This window comes from Acomys minous, assembly GCF_964271855.1.
Source record: "Acomys minous genome assembly, chromosome: 16".
Taxonomy (NCBI): domain Eukaryota; kingdom Metazoa; phylum Chordata; class Mammalia; order Rodentia; family Muridae; genus Acomys; species Acomys minous.
This window is the reverse complement of record NC_140498.1, coordinates 56,180,204-56,193,696: the sequence shown is the minus strand read 5'-3', so window position 1 is coordinate 56,193,696 and position 13,493 is coordinate 56,180,204. Positions and strand designations below refer to the sequence as shown.

At 51.1% G+C, this 13,493-nt stretch overlaps 2 long non-coding RNA genes across 4 annotated transcripts in view; one reads left to right on the top strand and one right to left on the bottom strand.

Annotated features, from left to right (window-relative positions):
- Nucleotides 1-110: 110 nt before the first annotated feature.
- Nucleotides 111-12,202, bottom strand: LOC311585747. 3 transcript variants are annotated; one of them, XR_014775335.1, is made up of 4 exons: nucleotides 11,799-12,202; nucleotides 4,726-4,901; nucleotides 4,148-4,491; nucleotides 111-1,668 (listed from the first exon to the last, which is right to left on the bottom strand). It is a non-coding gene; the product is annotated as an uncharacterized lncRNA (long non-coding RNA). The 3 variants fall into 3 exon arrangements; XR_014775336.1 differs by lacking the exon at nucleotides 11,799-12,202 and adding an exon at nucleotides 8,228-8,299; XR_014775337.1 differs by lacking the exon at nucleotides 11,799-12,202 and adding an exon at nucleotides 8,228-8,299 and having other exon boundaries at nucleotides 4,298-4,491.
- Nucleotides 11,546-13,493, top strand: part of LOC311585741 — a 13,838-nt gene continuing 11,890 nt past the window's right edge. Inside the window, exon 1 of the long non-coding RNA XR_014775324.1 lies at nucleotides 11,546-11,827. This is a non-coding gene — a long non-coding RNA (uncharacterized lncRNA). The remainder of the gene's footprint in view (nucleotides 11,828-13,493) is intronic.

Genomic DNA, 13,493 nt, shown 5'->3' with positions numbered 1-13,493 from the left:
TAAAAAAACCTGCCTCTTAAGTAGCTTCCCTTTCCTCTCTCTTCTCATGAGAGTTGGGCGCATCCTATTCTGTCAAATCTTCTCTGATTCATCACCTTTTCTGCCACTCAATTAGACATCCTTTTCAAAGATGGGTGTTTCCTTCTACAAACTAACTTTACCTCCATCTGGGATTAAAGGCATGTATTGCCATGCCCGGATCTGAGCCTTTCCTTACCCGAATCTTGCTCTGTACCAGGCTGGCCTTGAACTCAGATCTGTTTGTCTCTGTCTCCTGGACTAAAGACGTGTTTGTATTCCAGTCAGGTCACCCAGACCTAGGAGATCTTTTGGACGTGACCTCTTGCCAGAACAGCCGTGTTCTGAATTAACATTCCTCTACAGGAGACACTTCTCATATCCAAACTCCTGCAGGGCGTGTCCTCAAAAAAGACGTAAAGGGTGGCAAGCAGCTGTCTGTACCCTCACGACCCTCGTGGCATCATTCACATTTTCCCAAAGGCCTGTCCGTGGACAGATGGAGAACCAAGGTGTGGTTTGTAAAGACAATGATTAAGTGTCCAGCCTTGCAGTGCTTGGGATGAGAAAAGGCTCAGACGTTTGAGTGCTTGGTCCCCAGCTGGTTGCCGTTTGGGGAGCGATGCCGCCTTGCTGGGGCAGGGATGCCACTGAGTGATGGCGTGCTTTCAGAGCTTATAGGCTTACCCCCTCCTTCTGGCTCCCTTTCTCTGCCCTGGTTAAAGAGCTCTCAGCTTCCTCCTCCCGCCACCATGCCTGTGCTGCCATGTCCCCCACCATGACGGACTCCTTTCCCTCTGGAATCTTAAGCCACAAAGAAAAAAAAAAGAAAAAGGAAACCTTTTCCTTCCATAAGTTGCTTTGGTTGTGGTTTTTTAGCGCAGCAATAGAAAGGTAACTAAAAGGAAGAAAATTCTAGCACGGCATGCTGGAACCTGGGCGTCACTGCAGTAAGTTGAACCCATCACTACACTGTGGTTATTGGGCCGTTCTCCTTATATGAGGGGGCCTAGAGGAGTCCAGTCCATAAGACAGAAACAGCGCTGGTCACTGGAGGGTTGGGGGGGTGTGTGAGGGGGGTGGGGAGACTAAGAGAGAAGTTAGTGCCAGAGCTTCATTGGAAAGATGAGAAGTTTCTAGAAACTAGGCAGACACAATAGCCAGAAAACAGTGTTTGTGTTCTTGGAATCACTCAACTGTCCACATAAAATATTAACACACTAAGCTATATATTGTCAGTATGCCACCATGTAGGAAGGTTGGTAGGAGCCAGGCAGTGGTGGCGCACGCCTTTAATCCCAGCACTAGAGAGGCAGAGGAAGGCGGATCGCTGTGAGTTCAAGTCCAGCCTGGTCTACAAAGTGAGTCCAGGACTGCCAAGGCTACACAGAGAAACCCTCTATTGGGGGGCAAAAAAAGAAGGTTAGTAGGATATTTCTAGCCTGTAGTAGTCTCAAATAGACTTTGGCTTCTTTAGGAATGACAGGTTTTTCAAAGATTGCATTGCAATCTCACCCCTTTGATGTCCTCAGAGATGAAAAGCCTGCGGTGCCATATCCTTCTAGTCCTTTAGCTTTGGTTTTGTGATACCTACAGTCTTCATCGGAGCATCCCCGACCTTCCTCAGCCTTTGGCCATTGGGCAGGTTTGCTGGCAAGAAAAAAAAATGGGGGTGTGGGAGAGGGAAGTGACAAGAGCAAGCCCAGCTAAGAATTGTTCCTGCTGCTCCCATCAGAGAAGGGTCATCGACTCGAGTGGAACTGGTCCTGGGGTCTGCGCGACCATGGTTTTTCTCGGCTTTTAATGGATTTTACTAAAGGTCCTGAAAAATCCTGAAGGAAGAGTGAGCGTAGGAACCAGGGTGGGAATGTGCGGGCGGAAGATGCCCAGGAAGGAGAAAGGTGCAGGCGGTAAGCCTAAAATGTCACCTAGGCCTCCGTGGAAGACGCTGAATTAGTGGTGAGGACGGCCCTGGAGAATCATCCCTCCTACCAGCTGTCAGGCTCCGTGACTCATTCATAAATTAACAAGCAGGGCAGTTATGGGAGACTTCTGTTGCTACAGTCCAGCGCATCTGTCCCCAGCTTCTACCTCCATCAAGGGTCAAGCTGACAAACAGATCAACACACTCAAGTAGAAGGGGCCTGGGTGGAGCAGTGGCCTTCGTTAGATTGCCCTGTGGGCATGATCTAAGGGGCAGTGCGTGCGTGCGTGCGTGCGTGCGTGCGTGCGCGTGCGCTCCACTCAATGCAGGAGGGCCTAGCTCACTGTGAGAGGTCCCGCCCCTAGGCAGGTGGGTCTGGTTCATACAACAAGCCACAAGTAGCTCTCCTCCATTGCCTCCCCTTCAGGCTGTGCCTCCAGGTCGCTGCCTTAATGGCCCTCTAAGGCGGCGCTCCTTACCCTTTAATACAGTCCCTCATGCTGTGGTGACCCCCAAATCAAAACTTTATTTCGTTGCTTCTTTATAACTGTACTGTTGCTACTGGTGTGAATTGTAATGTAAAGATCTGTGTTTTCCCGATCAAGGGCTCATTGCCCTGCCCCCCCACAAAGGGTCGAGGCGCACAGGTTGAGAGCCGCTGCTCTTAAGCTAAAACCAACTCTGTTTTTCCCCAGGTTGCTTTCGGTCATGGTGTTTGTCACAGCCACAGGAAGCCGACTAGGACACCAGGTGAAAGCTACGCGGAGCCCAGAATGGAGAGTCTTAACAGATGACGGAGCCATGAAGAGAACAGTATCTATGCCGGGCTGTACCACAGTCAGGAAGCGTGTTCCCGTAGCCCCATGTTTGGCAACACAACAAGAGGCTCACACACTGGTTCTGTTATCATTGCGATGACGGTTGTCCCCCATCCCCAAACCAAGAGCTTCTAGTGTAAAGGATGTGCACATACTTAGATAAGAAGCAAACCCCGGACTATTTCAAGCCAAGGCTTTCTGGAAATTTGCACGCTGCCAACGATGGCCTTTCATGGGCTCAGCATGGACAGGCAGTTCCAACTGAACTATAACGATTACCCGGTTTCCAATCTCTTGGGGTCTACAGGGCTCCCAGCGTACACAGCCGATACAGCCCCTGCTTGTTACATTCAGTAACGCTTGCAGATACATTAACAACTGAGTGTGAGAGACTGAGCTAAGTAGGGTCAGGAAAAAAACAAAATTGGGGGGGGGGCTGGGTACTAGGGGGAGGGGTCAGAGCATTGGGGTGGACCAAGTCATTATGGTAAGGTACACCCATTCAGGCAGATGGCCGCAAGTGACACAGACTGTGATGACATTCTGGATGGTCAGGAGAAGAGTGGCAGGGTGCCCTTGTGCTGGGGGGTGGGGGGAGGGGGTCTGGGGCAGATACCTCAGCTCCAGGCTGCCCTGCCTCTGAAGCTTCAGATGGGTGCTTCAGGTACTGGTACTTACATTTGTTTTGACCCCAGAAAGAAATAAGTAAGCTCTCCCCAAAACTGGATGTGAAACTCTACAGTGAGGGCTTGGCGGAAGGTTTTTTTTCCCCCCCGGAGGTGCGGGGTGGGGGGGTCAGTATTGATACTGAAACAGAGAATGCCTGTAATAGAACTGGGGGCCTCATGTTGCCCACAGATCTATTGGTCCTTATGAATAGATCACTCCGGGGCCTGCTCTAAAGCAGACCTGTCATTGGACAAACCAATTAATGCCAATTTCCTTTTTTTTTTTTTTTTTAAGAGGAGGGGATTGAAGATAGGGTTTTGCTGTATAGTTTTGACTGCCCTGGAACTCACTCTGTAGACCAGGCTAGCTTTGAACTCAGAGATAAACCTGCCTCTCCCTCCCAAGTATTGGATTAAAGGGCTGCTACCACCAGCAACACCTGTCAGTGCCAATTTGCAAAAACAGGTTAGTGGATATGGGCCTTCAAGCTGCCAACAGCTAGCATGATCGGGCACAGAGGCTGCCATAGAAAAGCCAGCAAATGTAACACCTTCCGAAGCCTGGCCCTGCTCGAGGCACCAAGGGGGAAGAACAGCATTCCTATCCTAGAGCCTTGCAGGCTGCTTTCTTTACAGCAGTCATGGCCTACGTAAACCAAAGATGTCTGCGCCACTTGATTGGGACCCTTGAGCCCTACAGAGCTGACAGGGACACTCACGGCTTTGGAGACTCTTGAGAGTCGCTGGCCAAGTGACCCCAGCCGGCGCCTCAGGCGTGGGACTGGAGGAGGCATTTCCAGCTCTGCTCAGCCTAAGTTTCCATAGCCAAGATTTCTTTCAACTTGAATTGTTTCCTTAAGTAGGCTTACCTGCCATAAAAAGACACATTCATTCATTGCACAAAAATATTGCTTCCCTCCCCCACTCCAGTGCAGAATGGATGAGCACAGTTGTGGGAGAGAGGCCTCCCAGCTGTGCAGAGGAAGTGAAGGGGCGCCTGAGGTGCCCTGTGAGCCAGGCAGGGGTGTGTCCATCAGGAGGTGCTATCGGGGCAAGCTTCTCCCTGGAAGATAAATGACGAAAGGCAGGAGATACAAAAGAAGCCAAAGTAGGGAGGGGAAACCACCTGGGATGAGACCATTTTTAAAAATTGCTTTTTCCTTCTGATAGTGGGGATCAGGCTCTTGTACATTCTAGGCAAGTGTTTTATCTGAGCTGCAGCCTAGGCCTGCCCAGGGATGAGGGGTCCACAGAGAGGAGAGGTCTAGAAGTCCAAAGCCCATGAAATACCTCTTACCTTAAACAACATCAGAGAATGCCCACTGTGGTCCGGGTCAGCCAGTCATCGGTGCAGAGATGCGGCATCTCAGAGTTGCAGCCTAGGACGCAGGAAACTGGGCCTTGGCGGTCGGTAAGGTCGCTACTCACCTCTCATCTTACCAGACGTGAAAAGGGGAAGGCCACCTGGGATAGCTGCAGGGTAGGGAACATCAGGAGGGCGCAGGCGCAGGCTAGGATTGATCCAGAGGCCCTCAACAAGCTGCCATGTGTCTTGAAAGCACAGAACACTCTGTTAGCAGATGGCTGTATTTCCAACTTGGTACAAAAATGGTCCCATTTAACCCTGACTACGTGTAATTCAAAGCGTTGATTTTTTAAAATCTTTTTTTAAAGATTTATTTATTATGTATACAGTGCTCTGCCTGCATGTACACCTGCAGACCAGAAGAGGGCACCAGATCTCATTCTAGATGGTTGTGAGCCACCATGTGGTTGCTGGGAATTGAACTCAGGACCTCTGGAAGAGCAGACAAGGCTCTTAACCTCTGAGCCATCTCTCCAGCCCCCAAAGTGTTGATTTTTTAACCTAGCCTCCGATTCAGGAACCTTGTCTTGCCTCCCCCATAAACTAGCATACAAGCACTACCCCTACAGTGGCTTTTTTTTTTCTCTGTTGTTTCAGGCCAGAAAAATTATACATTAGCCCAGGCTAGCCTTGACTATATGATCCCCCTGCCTCAGCCTCCCAGTGCTCCTTGACTCTTAGGGTTTTTTTGTTTTTTGTTTGTTTGTTTGTTTTTGGTTTTTCGAGACAGGGTTTCTCTGCAGCCCTGGCTGTCCTGGACTTGCTTTGTAGATCAGGCTAGCCTTGAGTTCACAGCGATCTGCCTGCCTCTGCCTCCCTAATGCTGGGATTAAAGGCGTGTGCCACCACGCCTGGCTAGACTTTTAGGTTTTACCATGGCCTCTCTAAGCTTAGAGGGCCGAGGCTAGACACTCTCCCCCCTACCCACGGGGGAAGAATTAACGTGTCTCATGTGTAAAGAAGAAACCTAACTTTCTAGTCACTGCTCCAAGATAAACATGTCATTACCTACACACACTGCCCTTCCCATAACAGCCATGAGTAAATTGCTCCCTACAAGACCACGCTGGGGGTGTAATTGAACCTTAGTGAGCGTTATTTGTGCCGTGGGGCGAGGGAGGGGGTGAGAAGAGAATGGGAAACACCCTATCACCTAAATTCAAATAGGAGAGAGGGAGGCAGTTGCGCCAATCACAATGGGGTGCCAAATTCAAGCAGGACTCCCTCCTCTCTGCATCCCACTGAATCTAACCGGTCTCAAACCAGTTATTTATACAAAGACATAGCCGAGGACCCCAGGGGCCATCCGCCTCCTGAGCCGGAGATAACAAGTGTGAAAGTAAAAACATCTGAAAAACTGTGCAATTATCACGGTTGTGGGGGTGCAGGGAGGACGGGCAAGAGAGAGGGCTGTAGAAACGGTTGGCATTCTGCAAATTCTAGCTCTTTTCTCTGCGGTGACTGTGGGTAGCGTTCCTAACCCCTCAGAGCTGCGGGTTTCCCCAGCTGTGAAGCAGGGGCAGCACGCAGTGCGCGCTCATCGGAGGAGGAAGCGACGGAAGCGATGCGTTAGCTGTCCACAGACTTGCTTAGGGCTCAGACGGGCAGTGGGAGGAACCGGTCCACATGGACTCCTGGTCCCAGGGTAGCGCAGCTTTAGGCTCTCCGTTCTAGAAGCATCAGTTTGCTTTGCAAGACAGACTCTTGCCCTTTGGCTTCAAGGTCGCTCTCGGCACAGCAACTTCAAATGCATGTTTTTAGGGATGGGTCAGATAGACAAAAGGCCACATTTATGCCACGAAAAAATATATAGATTTTAAGGGGGAAAGAGGGGGTGTGTGCCTATATGGGTGTATTGTCTGCCTGTATGTCTATGCACCACATGCGTGCCTGGTGCCTGAGAAGCCCAGGAGAGGGCATTGGATCCCCTGGAATTGTAGTTACAGGTGACTGTGAGCTGCCATGTGGGTGCTGGGAACCGAACCCAGGTCCTCTTCAAGAGCAGTACGTGTTCTTAACTGTTGAGCTAGCTACAGCTCCCAAATCTATTTAATAAAGATGTGTCCAACAGAAAATTAATAGCTATCACCGTTCAAAATTCACAAAGTTGCACTTTGCCAAACCACCGTGTTACCAAGATGAAGTGGATACCGTCCTTTTTTTTTTTTTTTTTGGTTTTTTTTTTTTTTTTTTTTTTTTTTTTTTGGTTTTTCGAGACAGGGTTTCTCTGTGTAGCCTTGGGTGTCCTGGACTCACTTTTGTAGACCAAGCTGGCCTTGAACTCACAGCGATCCACCTGCCTCTGCCTCCCAAGTGCTGGGATTAAAGGTGTGTGCTGTCTTTGTAAAGATAGAAATCCTAGAGCCGAGCGCACGCCTTTAATCCCAGCACTCGAGAGTCAGAGGCAGGTGGATCACTGTGAGTTCCAGGCCAGCCTGGACTACAAAGTGAGTCCGGGACAGCCAAATCCACACAGAGAAACCGTGTCTAACAGAAGAAGAAGGAGGAGGAGGAGGAGGAGGAGGAAAAAGAAAAAAAGAGAAAGAAAAAATTCTAGAGCTGGGCATGGTGGCTCATGCCTATGATCCCAGCACTCAGAAGGCAGAGGCAGGCAAATCACTGTGAGTTCAAGGCCAGCCTGGTCTACAAAGGGAGTCCAGGACAGCCAAGGTTACACAGAGAAACCCTGTCTCAAAAAAAAAGAAAAAAAAGAAAAAAGGAAAGAAAATTAATAAACCAACCCAAGATGCCTGCTTTTTATATGCCTGGGGCCTTCAGCATGTTTCACATTTATAAGGTGTTGGGAGGTAGAGACGGTGTGTGTGTGTGTGTGTGTGTGTGTGTGTGTGTGTGTGTGTACTCCATGCTGTCAAGCATGGCTTCAGATTTTAAATCTCGCCACTGTAGGTTACTGTCCTCTTTGGGCTGGAAGGGGAAAGGGAGCCTTGCCCTGGACTTGTTCCAGGCTCGCGGCTTCGCTGGGAGTGAGACTATTTAATGCCTTCAGAATCTGGTCTTGCCTTGAAGCCACGGACAAGTGTGTACTGCTCCCTTCTAAATAGGGAGCCGGCAAGAACAAACACAGGACTCCAGCTTTGCTTTGAAGCTCGGCATCCCCGGCATCCCCTGAGCCAAGCTTCTCCCAGGCACCGGAGCTTCCGGGCCACGCCGCGCACTGGAGAGAGCGCCCTGCTTTTTAACTGCTAACTTATTAATTCCAGCCTGCGTAGGTTTAGACTGAAGGTCACGGATCTGGTTCTGACCTTAGTACTAATAGGAATCCTGTGGGAATTCTGAGTGGTCAAAGGGACGCTGCGCTATTGCTAATAATTAATAATGGCAGTAACGTCCCGGGTCTCCTGTTTTCCTGGCGTTTAATCCCCCCGAAAGCTTTGAGTCACTTCGCACACGGATTGTTTAACCCGCTGCTGACCTGTAACCGATCCGGGACAGAGCATCGCCCTGTTGTGGAGAAAGGCAGCCGCGCTTGGCTTGTTTAAGCAGGAAGACACACATAGTGAAACTCAGTGTAAATTTCAGGTAGGCAGGCTATAATTACCCACTTGAAACGCAGCCAGGAAGTGAGTTAATACCCTCTCCTTCGTGAAAAGCGCCCAGGCAACTTTCTGGGCCTGAGACAGAGCTTGAATTTTCTTCTCCTCCGGTTTTCTAAGCCCGTGTGCTACCGGCTTTTGGGACGGGAAGGCATTCCACTACAGGGGTGGCCTGGGCAGTCCTGCACCAGCCACATTAGATGCCCATACACACACCCGTCTTCCAGTGTCACAACTGAAAATGTCCCCAGGCACAGCCAAATGTCTCCCGGGGTGATTACCCGGGCGGAGAACCGAACCGCTGGTGTGGTAGCTGCAGGTGGTCGGGAGGCTGGGAAAGCGCTAGCATTTCAAGACCTCTCATTCTTCGGGTTACTTGAAGAACGCTCATACCGAAGAGGGGCACACACTGCCTGTGCCCTTTAAGATTTATTTCCTTCCCACCCGCCCCCCAAATCGGAGAAATCCTCCCAGTACAGGTACTGGCACACCACTCTCTCCCTAGGGCATCCAAATCCGCCCCCCACCCCCCAGTGGCTGTCGTAGCTACTAATAAGAGTTCTGGGACACCCTCTCTAGGCCCAAGATGCACCTCAACTTCCTGGGAGACAGCACGAGCTGCAAACGGCTCTGACCACAGGCTGTTCTGGGCAGCATAAGCCCACAGACACCCCATCACCACCACCAACCGTGCCCTCAGTGCCAGGAGCCCCACCCCTGGCTATGCCAACACTCTTCCAAGAGTCCAGGAACGTGACCATCTCCTCCATAAGAAATGTATTTTATATCACAAATCCCACATCATTCATACGTACAACAAATAATGATGTTGAGTTTTCCAGTCCTTTAAACTTAAAAGCCTCCCTTAGGATCCAGGGATAAACCTGGCAAGGTGGCTACAGACCTGCAGTCTCAGTAGCCAGGAGGTAAAGTCAGGAAGCCCAGCTGTTCAGGGCTAGCCTAGGCTACAGAGTGAGCTCCAGGCCACCTTGGGCTACTCTCGACTTTGTTTCAAATAAAAAAACCAGAGCAAGCAAGCAAGCAAAAAGCCAGGCATTCCAAGGCTGAGCAGAAAGACAGAAAGTCCCTGGTCCACGGCAAGACCCTGACTCAGAAACCCCAAGGGAGAAACGCTGTAATTATATTATAGTCTCAAAAATAAAATAAAATAGTAATCTCAAAGGGCAATGATAGTGTATTGAGTTTCCATGTATCTCTCAGCCAGTTAAACGCTAACAGAGTTTGTGTTCTAATCAGGAAACTGGCACCAGGACAATGTTATAGGTCAAACTTTAGGCACCAGTTTCCCAGTATTGTCCCCCTATAGTTCCAGGGTCCTGAGGTTTTCAGAGTTCCTCAATCTTTCCTTACTTTTCAAAACCTCGGTGCTGGCTGATGGTGGTGCACACCTTCAGTCCCAGCACTCGGGAGGCAGAGGCAGGCGAGATCTTTGTGAGTTCGAGGCCAGCCTGGTCTACACAGGGAGTTCCAGGACAGCCAAGGCTACACAGAGAGACCCTGTCTCAAAACAAAACAAACAGGAAGGGAGGAAGGAAGGAAGGAAGAAAGGAAGGAAGGAAGGAAGGAAGGGGGAAAGCATTGATCAGAAACGTTGTTAACTGTCCCTCCTATGGTGATCAATATTGTCAACGGGCTGGAATATCAATATTCCATGGGCTGGAGTCTTGGGCTGAAAAAAACCATGAAAGAGTGAAGGACAAGGTAGCACACACCTTTAACCCCAGCAGAGGCAGAGGCAGGCGGATCTCTGTGAGTTTGAGGCCAGCCTGGTCTACAAAGCAAGTGCAGGACAGCCATGGCTACACACACACACACACACACACAAAACCCTATCTCGAAACCAGAACAAAGGTCTTGGGGAAACTGTCTTTGCCTTGTGAGATATTCTCTGACATTTTCTATCCTTCTTCAAAGATTATTTTTAATTTTGTGTGTGTGTGTGTGTGTGTGTGTGTGTCCGTCCATCGATGCGCGCTTGCACATGTGTGCACATGTATGCAGGTGACCAACAGAGTCCAGAAGAGGGAACCAGACGCCCTGGGGCTAGAATCGCACCGCAGCTGGCCCTGACTGGGATGCTGGCAACAGATCCCAGGGCCTCTGCGAGAGCGGCGCTCGCCCGCCCGTAGCCGCTGAGCCACCTCTCCAGCACCCATCCTGTTGTCCTTTAAGACCCTGGCTTCTCGACAGGGTTGGGTCGCACGCAGCTGGTTGGGAAGGGAAGCTCAGGGCAACTCCTCCTCCTGCGCTGCCTCAGGGACTCCACACAGCAGGCTCACACAGGCTCACACAGAACTCACACAGAAGAAACCCCTCTGCCCGGGGCGCTACACTGCGTGGCTTTCAGCCTCTTGACGTCTCCACCTGACTGAGCTCCTCTCGGCACTTACTTCAGCAGTGAACTGAGACGTTACTGCCATTTCTTCTCTCCTCTCTATGGGAGGCGGAATTGGAGGTGGGGGGGTGGGGGAGGGGAAGGGGGGTAGTGGGGGGGGGAGTGTCCACACCCTCTCCCACCTGTGTTTCCAGCTCTGACTTCTAGCGCCTTGAAGAAATTCCTCCTCCCTCCGTGGATATCCCACCACGTTAAACTCACTCACAGACGCTAACGTAGAGCTAGCGAAGCTCTTCCTGTTAACTGCAACGTTTGCACTTTGGCACTCAGCGTGGCTCAGAGAACAGACACGTAGCATGCTATCACACAGACTGGCTCCCCTTCTCCACCCACACCTGGGGACCGTACCCTCCTGTCCCCCCTACAGCTCAGCTTCCCCCCTGGATCTGCCCACCAGCCCCCTCCTCCCCTCTCTGTTTTCAGAGGCTAGCAAGCTTTACTGGTTTGGGTTTTGTGTGTTTGAGATAGGGTCTCACTATGGAGCCCAGGCTGGCCTTGAACTTTCAATCCTGCTGCCTCAGCTTCCTGAATGCTGGAGTTATAGGACTACTCCCAGCCCTACCTTTTTTTTTTTCCAACCCAGCCCTCCTGTACCACTAAGCTACACCTGGTTCCCTAAGAGCATCTTAAAATCATCTTCGTCACTCCACGTGCCCAGCTCCACCCCTAACCCCTAGAAGAAAGGGCCCTACTGTGCAGATCCGTCCTCGGAGATGCACTCAACAGACTTCACGTCAGTACCGTGAAATCCCCCCCCCCCCCCCCCCGTTTGAAACAAGCTCCCAGCAGCTAGGAGAACTCTAACCACCTCCGTGCTATCTGCCGCCTCACCTCTCACAACGCGGGCCTGGGCCACTGCGGTCCCTGCGAGGCGCCCTGACCCGCCCCTCCCACATCGCCGCGAGCAGACCCTGCCCACTGACTAGCAAGAACGTCTCCCTTCCTCGGAGGCACCAGCCCCAAAGCAGCCACTCAAGGTAGACTGCCCTCCGTTCCCTTCCAGCCCTTGGTGACAATGAAAACGGGTGACTTACAAAGCTGAGGCGAGACCTGCATAGCCCAGGCGAGTAGTAAATTGTACTTGATGTGTTTTCGAGGCATTGTAGTAGCTTTGGCGAATAGCGCTGTCACTACACACACACACACACACACACACACACACACACACACACACGTTAGGGCTCCGGCCTGAAGCAAGGGTTAGAGAAAGTTTACCAATCCTGCCTCCAGGGAACTTTTGTAAAAATTACCAGAGACGGTGAAATAAGCTTGTGTGTTTTTTGTTTGTTTGTTTGCTTGTTTTTATTTTGCTCTTTTTGAAACAAGACACCGAACCCAGACAGGCCTGGAATTTCGTGGTCCTTCTGCTCCGCCACCCACCCACCCCCACACTAGAAGATGCAACCGAAAGCACAGGGAGGGATCAGATGAGCCAGGATGGGGGACTCCACTCATTCGGTAATGAGTTTAATGGAATTCACTGGGCGGTGGGGGTATAGAGAGACTGGGCACACCAGACCCTTTAAACAGTAGGCGTCGGGGGGCCGGAGGGGGGGAGGGGGGGAGAGCAAGCCGACTGAAGATGTCGCCCAGGGCCAAAGCCAGGCGACATGTGGGCTCCTCTAGGCGAGTCTTCCGGAGAACTGTTGGAAGATCTTTCAGAGATGGAGGCCGTGCTGTGCCAGTAACAGCCGGATCAAGAACTGGCTTGCACAGGCCAAGCACAAGCAGGCGGCCTGGCCGCGGCCTGGGAACGCCGGCTCGGGGGAGCCGCACTACCGCCAGCCGCCGGCAGGTGTCGCTTTCCTGGCCGCCGAATCCACCGTGAGTTCAGCAAATGGAGGCGCTAGGAGGAGGTTGGGACGCAGGCAGAGGAACGGATTTCCTGGCCAAGGAACATCCTGGCTCTTGTTTCAGGGGCAGGGGTGATTTTTCTTTCTTTCTTTCTTCCTTTTAATCCAATACTTACAGGTCATTTACTGGGTGTCAGGCCCTGCAGGAGTGGTTGAGTGGCAGGCGAGTGAGGATCCTGTCCAGGTCACTCTGACCTCAATAGCAATGAGGGTTATTTTTATTTTTTTATTTTTTAAGGCAGTAACATGATTTCTGGTGCCCAGTGCTTGAACACTCAAGGTTAGGGAAGAAAACCCCCAGCTCTGAAGGCAAGCAAGGACCTTTGTCTCTAGTTTGCAATTCTTTAAACCCTCTGTGTTTCTTAGCATTGGTTTGAAGTTTTTCACCAGGGTCTGACTCACACCTGTGTGCTAGGGATGCAGTCGACAAAATGAATTTTTTAAGCCCTTGCTGCCAGGGAGCACACGCGAGCTGGTGAATGCGTAAGCCAGCGAGGGCATCCCAGCCTGATGTTGGCCCCTTAGGCATTTTAGCCCCACTAGGGCATAAGAGGGAGCCAGTCTAGGGTGAGACCAAAGCCCTAAGCGACAGAGTCCTGTGAAAACCAGCACCCGCGGCTAAAGCCCGTGGAGGAGCATCAGTTGCCTTCTGCCCAGGAACAGAAGCCACTGAGGCATTCCGACCCCTGGTGCTTACAGATCCGGTTCTGAGCTGTTGTGTTTAGTCTACCATAGCATTAACCTCCCTTCTAAACCTAGATTCCGGCTGAAGTTAGGAAGACGGTCCACATCTGTGTAGCCCAGTTTTTATCTGCTGCTTGGTTTTAGATTGCTTTTTCTGTGCTGAATTTGTTTGGGGCTTTTTTTTTTTTTTTT